Consider the following 12,166-nt stretch of genomic DNA (forward strand, 5'->3'; position numbering starts at 1 on the left):
TAAAATAGTATATAATTATTCTAACTATCAAGATTTCAATTCATTCAACTGTGGACATTTATGTCTTGAATTTTTATTATGCATGAATCTGTCACATTAAGTTTGACTGGAAACACAACTTTATTATCCACGAATTATTTCCCACCTCTTAATGTTTACAAGGATTCGGAAATAGCTTTGTTATATTTGAAAACACGAAATTTATTTCCAAATAAAAATTCAACTAATAACCGACTGGAGATAGATGTAATTCCGTCATTAAATCATACACATAAACAAAAAACGTTTATATGTATTTTGGAAGAAGGATGTTATGAAATTGAAGATATTAACAACAAAATTAAGAAAGAGTTATATCACTTCAATAATGAATGGAGAACACAGCTAACATTCAACATATCTATTGATCACGTCGATTTTAGAACATACATTAAATGTAATGGAATACCTAAAGTTAAATGTTCCAAACAGTTTAGCATCTGTTTTTGGATTTGAAAAGAGAACCTATGGACCATTACATGAAGATCTTCGCTCGAGAAAAGCTGCTAATTTAAACACAATTAATTCTATAAAAGTAATGTGTAATATAGCTCAAGGATTATTCAATAACCATCTTCAAAGTCATTCGATTTATGAGTTTTTCCCTAGTGGAAGAACTGGATCGAAAGTAGTTCAGTCACCGGCAAATTTAATATATTACAAATTGAATAAAACAAATATTGATACGATAACCGTTCAGTTAGTTGATCAAGATCATAATCCGATCGATAACTTTAATGAGACATTGACAGTTGTTCTGCATATTAAACGCCACGAGTTTCATTATTAAATTTATATCTCAGATATTAGGATGTACGAGTCAGTCACTTTAAGTTTAATCGGGGACAAAACCATATTATCTGCAAATTATTTTCCGTCTATAAACCTTTACGAAGACTCAGAAATTGCTTTGTTATGTTTGCAGACATTTAATTCATTCCCGAATATCAACAAAGATAATAATAAATTTGTTATAGAAGTAGGTGATCATAATAATAATAATGATCGTATGTGGTGTTATATTAAACTGGAAGAGGGATGTTATGAAATTAAAGATATTAAGCATCGCGTTAAGGAACAAATAAATATTTATAATGAACAATTCAAAACTCAGTTAACATGTGACATTTCGGTTGATCCTAACGATTTCAGATCAAATATAAAATGTAATGGAATACTACACTTTGAGATTGCACATAGCATAGCACCTGTATTGGGTTTTGAAAATCAAGAATATAAGCCAGATTATGAAAGACTCTTATCTACTCATAGATCGGAAAAACCTATGAATTTAAACACAATTAATTCTATAAAAGTAATGTGTAATATAGCTCAAGGATCATTCAACAACCATCTTCCAAGTCATTCGATTTATGAGTTTTTCCCTAGTGAAACGCTAGGATCGAAAGTAGTACTGTCACCGCCAAATTTAATATATTACAAATTGAATAAAACAAATATTGATACGATAACCGTTCAGTTAGTTGATCAAGATCATAAGCCGATTAACAATTTTGGTGAGACATTGACAATTGTGTTACATATTAAACGTTACGGTTCTTGAGATGGGATTAAAATTCAATATGAACCCACTACTTCGGATCAGTGCAACTAGTCATAAGAATAAAGTGCTGCCAGCAACATCAAATAAAATTAAAAAATTAACGGTGAAGAATAAAAAAATTTTGCAAGTTCTGGGTTATCAATTAAAGCAGAATGCCTGAAAGTGATATTTTGGATATAACTTCACAGTATGAGTTGGATTCTAAAATTACGAAAATTGAATATCATTCATACACACCGTATACAACATCATTTAATAATAATGATGAAATACGTATATCAATACAGCAAACGGATGTCTATCCATATCTACACGAAAGCTTTATTTTTTTGGAAGGGCTAATTGATGATGCTACCAAAGTGAAACTTACTAATAACGGTTACTCTTACCTCTTTGAGCAAATACGATTGGAAATCAATGGGATAGAAGTAGATAGCACACGTGTACTTGGAATCACTAGCTTGTTGAAAGGTTACCTATCCGGTACGCCAGACAACTACAATTGCTATGAAAATGCTGGCTGGAATTTTAAAAACGCAACGCAATCGGAAAATGACAAAGGCGAATTTAGTGCTTTCATTCCATTGAAATATTGGTTAGGTTTGTTTGAAGACTATAAAAAAATATTGGTGAATTCTAGATTGGAATTAATATTAACGCGAAGTCATAGCGATTTAAATGCATTAAGTTTAAAAAATGGTATAACTGCTGCTACATCCAAAGTTACTTTAAACAAAATAGTATGGAAGGTTCCGCATATCACTGTTTACGATGGAGAAAGGTTGAAATTATTGAAACTTGTAGAAAAAGAAAAAGTCTGTTTATTCCTTTTAGATCTTTTGAAACTTTTGAATATCCTGAATTAGGAACCACCAAAAAAGTTGTATGGAATTTGAAAACTGCCTCGAAATTAGAAAAACCGCGATTTATAATAATCGGATTACAAAAAGGACGTAAAAATACTATTACAAAAGATTGTAGTATATTTGACCATTGTAATTTAACAAACGTTAGAGTATATCTTAATTCTATAGCATATCCGTATGATAATTTGAATTTTGATTTTTCAAAAAATAATTTCACCTTATTATGTGATATGTATACATCGTTTCAAGAATCGTATTATGAAAAAAGTATACGGAACCCTATATTGAGTCCATCTACTTTTCTTGCAAATGCTCCAATTATAGTCATTGATACTTCGAAGCAGAACGATTCAGCCACAGCCTCAGCAGTAGATGTTCAATTAGAAATTGAAGCATCTGAATCGCTTACAGGTGTAACTGCTTATTGTTTATTAATTCATGATCGTATTGTAGAATATGTACCTTTTACTAGAGAAGTAAGAAAACTTGTGTAATTATAATTCAGAACTAATTTTTTAACAATAAAAAAAAAATCTATAATTATTAGTGTATAATATTTTCATGAAATATTATTTCAGTTTTATATAGTAAGATTTGATGAAAAATAATTTTGACTATAGGTAGTGTAAAAATTTGGTGTATATACACTAAGTATTTTTGTGTGTTTAATAAATAGGTGCATGTGTGTAATCACACAGTATAATGTGTAATACAGTAAATCAGTGATCCTGAGGTGACACTCCATCTTAATCATTGTGTTATTACCCCAGAGTAAATAAATGCACTGTAAACATGGAAAATGTACTAACACAAGATAATCACCAATTAGGTTTATAAAACTAAATACTTGAAATACAAATAATTATGTACAATAAATAAAAATAATTTTATAACACACAATTTCAAATTAAAATGATAAACTATAAAATGCAACAATATTTAATATATTATTGTTGTATAAAAACATAAATGGGTTTGTATGTAATATTAACAATAAAAAATCAAATTATAAACATTACACACCATTAGGTTATTTAAACTGATATAATTCAATTTTAAAATAATTAGTCAATATTACAATATTGCCAATCATAATACTTACAATTTATCGTAAAATTAGATGTAATATAAAAATAAAAAATAAAAAAATCATACATAAATGGTAGGTAATGTTAATGACAAGGTTTTAAAATATAAACATAATTTTACAAAAGGTTTGTAACCAAATCATCAAATATTTTTTCAATTTTTACAATTTATAAAATGTTTAATACTCAACTTATCAACTACAGATTAATTCAAACAATAAAATATTATGTTGCGTTTAGAAATACTAAATTTTTAAATAATGATTATCATTAATTTATTTTTATTAATAGGTATATTATAATATAAAAATTAATCAATTTGTTATATGATTAGGTTTCAATAGCTCACGTAATTAATTTCACTTTATAATAATTTTTTTTTTAAATTAGATTTTGTATTGGTGATATATTATTGAGATAATTAAAAATGCATTTTGTTAGATTAACATCTAAAACTGGGTCATGTAAATATGTTTTGTTATGGTTCTCTTTACAAATTATATTATGAGTTTCTTCCAAATTGGTGAGTCTACCTATTTTTCTTATTTTGTCTATATATTTTTGTAATAGTGTTTTATTGTTAACTGTATTTATTATTTGTAAATAAAAATTACCATCATTATATAAATCATAACTATATAGTCATGTTTAATATTGTAATATATATTCCGAGTCTTTTTAAAATTTCTTTGTCTGTATTTCCATTCCATGTGATTATTGTGGGTTTTTTATTTTGAAATTTGGAATAATTTAATATGAATTATTTTGTTAAATTACTATGTTTTGGTTAAGAAGCTAACATTTAGTTCGTTTAAAAGGTCATCTTTTTTCTCTGGTTTGTTTTTGAATATTCTTTTGATTGCTCTTATTATTGTGTTTATATTTTCCCTTGGTAATTCAATATATTGTGATTCTTTTCTTAATAGTAATGGTTGACCTTTGAGTTTAATAGTTGTTGATTTTTTATGTTGATTTGTGATTGTACCTGATACAAGAACTAATGTGGTTTTCTCAATCATAGTAAATTCGAAATCAATAATTATGAAGTTCATTTTTATCTTGTGAGTCCTGTGATTTACATATATTTTTTAAATTAGTTTAATTTATAATGACCATATGGTAGTGTACAAATACCATCTTTTAATATAACACGTTTATCATCATTTGCGCTCAATACTATTTTTCTCACTGTTTTTGAATACACATTATGTTTGGTTGACTGTATTGAGTTATATCACAATACGCACTAATTTGACATGATTCATCATTTTGTGCATACAATTGTTTAGAATTTTGCATCCGGAACTTTGTTAAAATATCTAAATAATGACTGACTGTAATATACTTGTCTCTTACATACTTTTTTACACCTTTTGCCTTTTCGTGTTCAACACCACTTACTGTATAAGCATATAATTTAGGTCTTAGCGTTACAAATTGTGTCATTATCTCACCCTTTAGTTCATCTTTAAACAAACCGGGGGTGTTCTTATGTTTATCACTATAACAAAAGTGATTAGTGGGAAAATTAGAAGTATCAAAGTAACTCAATAGATCAAATTTTAAATCATTAAAAAAATTATTTGTTTCAATTCGATATATTAATGAATCGGTGTCAGTATATAACAGTGATATTTTTTCCCCGTATTTATTTTTCATTACGTTATAATGAAAATTATAAATATATGTTTTCGAAATGTCTAAAATAGAAAATCCAACGTATATTGGTTTATCAAATTTAATCTTTTCTTTTTGAAAATGTAAAGACATTAGCTCATTGGAATATATAGTCCTATCTAAGAAATTAGGTTTTCTCATTAATCTATGAGCTTTTCGATCATCGCTTACTAACTTTATATTCAATCTTTTACGCGGATTTTCCATACATTTTCCATAAACACTATTCACGAGTAATTTCCAAAATTCATATTCAAACTTGTTTTTTGCCAAGACCCTCATACTGGTACATTTATTAACATAGGGGGCTAACCATTTTGATTGATTAAACTTAATTATTTTATGAACTTTTACGACTTTTAAACCATTATTTGAATCGCCTGCTTTAATAATCTATAATGAACGACATAATTTGTCTTATTATTTAAAGTTGTCAGCAGTTTATTAATCTTAGAATTTGGTGGGAAACTATTGTGGGGTAAAAAAAGTAAATCCCTATGCTTGGTATGCAATTGTTCGGGGTAAACAACATCCACGTCCAGTATATATCCAATAGATGCATCATCATCTATTGTAGTAACGTCTAATGTCAAATCATTATACCACTCAAAATTTTTGTATGGTAAACTTGCAAGCATTGATTTGCCATAAAGATTAACACAATCGAAATACGCTAAATAAACATGTGGTTTTTTTTCGTTGTAATTAATTCCATCAACATCGGGTAGATTAGCTCTGGCATAACGTCTTACAGATTGACATACCCCCCCCCCTCTTATTCCATTCTCTATCATAAGAAGCATTGAATAATCTTTTAACCTTTCAAGTTTTACACCAGTATAATATAACATTGCGTCAAATGCAAAACCAGGTGCTGTCAAATAATAAGAGGCGTCTAAATTAAAAGTTTTCAAACAAATATCTCTAAAATTTTCAAATACATCAGCCAGAATCAATATGTCAGTTAATAAATATAAATCACTATACTCCCCTAGTGTTTTTATATTAAACTTTTCCCAAACATTGCATGCATGCATATAATCTTTTTTAGAAATATAGTCATCTGTTAACGAATTATAAAATTTAATCCTGGGTGGTAATGCTGTGTCTTTAAATTTCGATTTACAGTTTACATACTCGTACGGAAATACACCTTTCCGAATAACTAAATCAATGTTTTTTAACGGAAAGTGATGAATAATTTCACGGAATCTTGTTTTATCTTCAGCCAAATTAGTAGCTAAATTAGAGAGTGATTCTGACATGAACATAAAAGTGTCTACAAATTTTACATAAAATTTATCCAAAATTTGTTTACTAAATGACAAATATTTTTCACCCGAGTTTGGAATAATGCGTATGTCATTATCATTACAATCTAAGGTACGTACAATAAAATGACCGTCATACGCTAAATTATGGAAATATACTGGTACAAATGATGGTTTTTGTGCCAAAAAATTACAATTTAAGCATAAAGCCCTTAAATATTTGCCGGTAAGATGTGAGTGGTCTCTTACTTTTAATACGGTTTCATTATTAAATAATTTCGAACAAAGTGCACATTTTGATGAATTAATATATTGACTTTCTTCCTTTTTTTGTTAATTTATTCATTGATTTATTAGTATTATAAAGATAATAAATTTTAGTAGTAATATCAATTATTGTTGACATAAAATGCTTTGATGGATTTTTACCTCTATAAATTATCGGATTTCTAGGAATTTTAAATTTTTTTACTAATTCTTCCTGGACGATACTGTAATCGATTTTAACGTAAAACCCATAACTCATGGGTTTATGATAATGTGTGATTTTAGTATTGCTTGTAATAATCTTATTAATTGGTTTTAAAAAACATTCAAAATCAGCATACATTACTATAGGAATTCGATCAGCTCTATTATATTTATTATAATATATAAATTCATCATCGTGTGGATCGATCATAACGGGCTTACAAAGTTTGTGTTTTTGACAAATTACTTTATGACTATCAAGACCATGCGGCCCCCATGGCTTATTTTTATTTGGATTATTACTAAAAGTCGTAAAACATCGCTTGCAAATTAATATTTTTCTTTCGTGTTTAGTCCTTTGTGATCTGATCAGTCGGGAGAAATTACTTATATAACAATAATGTGTTGTTGATGCATTTGAGAAAAAAACAAATCGTAATGATCTGATTTTTCGTTATTATTTATATGAAGTGGGTAAATTTGGCATTTAACATTACAACTATAAACATTAACAGATATGTTATTAATTTTTTCAAATTTTTTTAGTTGATTGATTGGTGTAGGGTAATCTATACAATTAAAATTAAGTCCACTTTTTTTTTCTAAAAAATTAAAATATTTAATACTAAAATTATTTTTATTTTTTTTTTTCATTAAATTTTGATAAAATCGCATATTTAAAACATTTATTATCATAATTCACAACATTTATTATTGCCTTTTTGTCATAAATTGATTTTGGTAATTTTATGAATGATGAACCACCCAATAAATTCACTTTATTTGTTCTTAATTGGAGACCATCTAAGCTAATTTGTCTCCAAGAAGAACCCTTCAGCAAAAATGATTCCTGTTCGTTTAATAATTTATCAAACATGTTTTTAAAAAGGGTGGAAAAATTTGAAGTAAAACAACATAAAACATTTTTTGTTTTAAAAGCAACATCCCGTACTTCCCCCGTAATCAAATTTTCATATACTAAGTCCACAAATAAATTAAATTTATAGGTAGATGAGGAACATAGATCTTTCAGTTTAGATTTTAATGAAGAAGAAGTAGAATTTAAAAATGATAATAAGTCAATAAGGTTTTCGTTATTTTTAAAATAAAAAGTTTTTGATCGATTATTTTTAAATTTCTCAACTTCTACTAAATTCATTCCCGTTGTGTTTAATCGGTTAATTTTTTTAATACGATTATATTTTAACATTCTTAACAATTAATATAAAACTATACTAAAATAAAATATATTAAATTACTTATGTATGTACTGTTGATTGAAGTAGATCGTCGGTGAAATTGGTTATTGGGAACACTTGTATTACATAATCCTCATCGGGTTCAGCATATAAATTACGGTTGTCACAAACAGTGGTGTATTTTTGACATACTATGCACCTACGTCTTTGGCAATATGTTTGTAACACATTTATATCCTTGAACATAATATGGATTGCATCGAAATGTAAATTTATAAGATCTGAACTAAAATATATTCGATTGAAATGATTAGCACATTCAAACGAACAAAATATATCACCGATATTATAATCAAATGAATATCGAACTTCCCTCACGACAAAAGCTGAATGCCACTGACGAAAATATTCATAAACTTCGCGCTCACTATGAGCAAATGGATATTTTGCGATGTGCCGTATTGTGATCGGTGGTATATGGCTTATTACATTACAAGGGTTGACATCAGGTATCACCTCTGTTTAAAAATGAATACAATGATTATAATTTTTAAAATTTAAATTTAGTAAATTAATTAACACACAATGAAATATTCATAACACGAATATACTGCTCACTGTATACGTCGATCTTGTTTACCAACTTGTTGAGTATAACCTGTATAACTGATCCAATATGAACACACTATTGAACTATTTAAGTAACATGGAAAGCAACCAATTTATAGCAGATATACCGTGGCTATGTTAATTTAAAATAGATTATATTTGCAAACAGCACCTTATATGATAATGTAAAATATAAAATGTGTGCAAATTTTATTTATAATCAAAAACGTATAAAATGATGGTTGCCAAATCTTAATAGCTTTTCACATCAATCGATTTTTAACTATATAAACAATACCACATATGTTAAAGCAAATAAAACGTGTGCAAATTATTTTATTTATCATCATTGGCGTCGAATAAATTAGTAAAAATAAAGAGACCGAATGTGAATTTCATCAGTTAACTTTAAACAGTAGGTACTTGAATGCAACCAATTTATAACAGATATACCGTGGCTATGTTAAATTTAAAATAGATTATATTTGCAAACAGCACCTTATATGATAATGTAAAATATAAAATGTGTGCAAATTTTATTTATAATCAAAAACGTATAAAATAGATAAAACGTATAAATGATGGTTGCCAAAACTTAATAGATTTTCACATCAATCGATTTTTAACTATATAAGCAATACCATATATGTTAAAGCAAATAAAACGTGTGCAAATTATTTTATTTATAATCATTGGCGTTGAATAAATTAGTAAAAATATAAAATAAAGAGACCGAATGTGAATTTCATCAGTTAACTTTAAACAGTACGAGCGCATTGCAATAATGTCAGACATGAGCGTACAAAATTCCACTGATGAAGAAATCAATGTAAGTAAATTAATATTATATAATTAATATGTTTTAATTTATCACCATTTATCAACAATAAGTTAAAAACTTAATAATTTGAATTCAGGAATATTATTCATCTCAAAAAAATGCACAAATGCAGAATACTAAAAAACCCAAAATCGCCATAAAAGCTAAATCAAAAAAACAGAAATTAATAATGTCTAACACAAGTGATCAAAATTCAGATGATGAAGAAATCAATGTATGTACACCGTTATAACTATAATCATAAATATTTTTAATTTCCATACATTACATATCCATAATATGTTAAAAACATTAATAATATAAATTTAGGAACTTTATAATCATCGAAAAAATACACAAATGCAAAGTTCTAAAAAACCCGAAACCATCATAATAGCTAAACCAAAAAAACAGAAAGTAAAATATTGAACTTTTTAATAAAATATTTATCAAATAATATTGTTTTTTTTTATAGTTTCAGACACATTTATTAAAACTGGAACAAGTGTATAATGGTATATCAACTGTGCGCAATGATAACTGTATACGCATAAAAAATCAGATGGTGAAAATTTTTGCATCAAAATATACCCCCCATAAATACAGGAAGTGATTATTTGGTTGTTCAAAAATACAAAACTTCGGATATGAAAAAAGTAGACACAAAAGACAGGTAACTTTTATTATTTTGTATAAACAAAATATATTAGTATTTACTGTGGGGGGTATCATTTAAATGAATATAAGGAAAAAATTAAGTACATAGTACTATGTTAACGCTTATAACCAAACAATTTCGTGAACATATATAATGATGTTTCGTTGTTGATACTAATAATATTCTCCCAGTATGTAAAATATTTAACTGCTCAACAATTGTGTCATTTAGTAGTATATTTGATAAAATACCTATGTATGCTAATATGAAAATATATGCATTTATAACATGCAACCATTAATTTGTTTTAGATGGAAAACCACAACGTTTAACGCAAAAACTACTCTGAATGAAAAAAATAAAGCAGACAATACAATAATGGCAGGATTTATTAATGGATAAGTTTATGAGTAACAGCGAAAAACAAATTGAATCTTATAAATAATAGCAATAATATGTTTATATTATTTTAGTTTTTACTAGATGGAACACACTTACATTTATACATTTTTATTTATTACCAAACGATTAAAATATTTGTATACAATTATATTTTAGAAAGCTTTCAACTAATGTTATGGAAACATATTTTGTTTATTTTATCCAGCATACATTTAAGATTATTTAACAAAATGTGATACATATAAATAATGATTATTATGAAGGTATAAACAAATTATTAAGTAACAAGCTTGGTGGTATTTTATGATTGTTTTGTTTTTATTGATTGGTTACAGCAGGCTTAAATATAATGTCTGAAAATTTGTATTTGTTGTAATTCAAGTAAAAATGACTTCTCTTCATTTTTCAGGTCAATCATTTTGAAATTATAATCTTTGATATATGTACTGATAAAATCACATCTAATACATTCAGGTGTCAAATATAAAATATCATACTTAATAATTATACATGCGTTATTGAAAACAGTTTGATACATCACAAATTTATTGGTCAACCCTTCGATATTTATCCAATATAAATTTATTTTTTTATTTTTCTGATGTATGCTGAAGATCAATTTGACTATTATGGCACACATGGTGTGACTAGTATTGATTTAATTATTGAATTCAAGATGATAATATTTTGATTTGGATTTCACTCTAGTGGATCTTCTAGAAAAATTCAAATATATACCACAATGTGCAAACAGAGTATCGAAAAACAGTTTCATTACATTATGAAAGTTAAAAATGATTATTTAATTTATGATTTTTGTTTATTGATCAATATTTTTTTTCAAATCAGAAAACAAATAATTGATAACAATGCATAAACATGTGTCAGGTCCACAATCACAATTTTGATTTGACCATGCGCATACAGTAAAATGATTATTGTTTTTTTCGGTTCCACATTTATTAGCATAATTTTTTAATTTCGATAATAATGTATAAAATGCAGCTAACTCATTGAAAAAAAAAAATGTAAACTCGTGGACTAGTTGACTATGACACTGGGTATAGTATTAACATACTTACTTACCCTAAATTTAAACTCTAAACTCAACGCCTTAGCCCACTAGGCCATGAGTCTACAAGTAACTTAATTATTATTTTGTGCATATAAGTTGAAATAACTAATAAAAAACGCGCTAGTCACATCACCAAAATTATCTCCGCCCGATTATAGCAAACCGTTCTGTCTACAAACCGATGCAAGCGAGATAGGCGCGGGTGCAATTCTTTTCCAAAGTGGTGACAGACCTGAGGAAAGACGCATAGTGTCCTACGCGAGCAAAAAGTTTAACGAGACACAAACAAGGTATGCCGCGGTCGAACGCGAGTGCTTGGCTGTAATATGGGCGACCGATAAATTTCGTCCCTACCTAGAGACCCGGCGATTTGAACTCCTTACCGACAACTCGGCGCTGACGTGGTTACATAGGGCCAAGGACAAAA

At 27.3% G+C, this 12,166-nt stretch overlaps 1 protein-coding gene and 2 pseudogenes across 1 annotated transcript in view; 1 reads left to right on the plus strand and 2 right to left on the minus strand.

Annotated features, from left to right (window-relative positions):
* Positions 1–12,166, minus strand: part of LOC149054653 (uncharacterized) — a 93,914-nt gene that overhangs the window by 19,939 nt on the left and 61,809 nt on the right. The gene's annotated exons all lie outside the window — the stretch shown is intronic.
* LOC149054658 (uncharacterized) lies at positions 4,734–5,516 on the minus strand (annotated as a pseudogene).
* On the plus strand, positions 9,552–10,864 carry LOC107164671 (uncharacterized; annotated as a pseudogene).

Source organism: Diuraphis noxia, unplaced genomic scaffold (assembly GCF_037042655.1).
Source record: "Diuraphis noxia isolate RWA-SAM2 unplaced genomic scaffold, SU_Dnox_SAM2 contig0006, whole genome shotgun sequence".
In the NCBI taxonomy this organism is placed as follows: Eukaryota; Metazoa; Arthropoda; class Insecta; order Hemiptera; family Aphididae; genus Diuraphis; species Diuraphis noxia.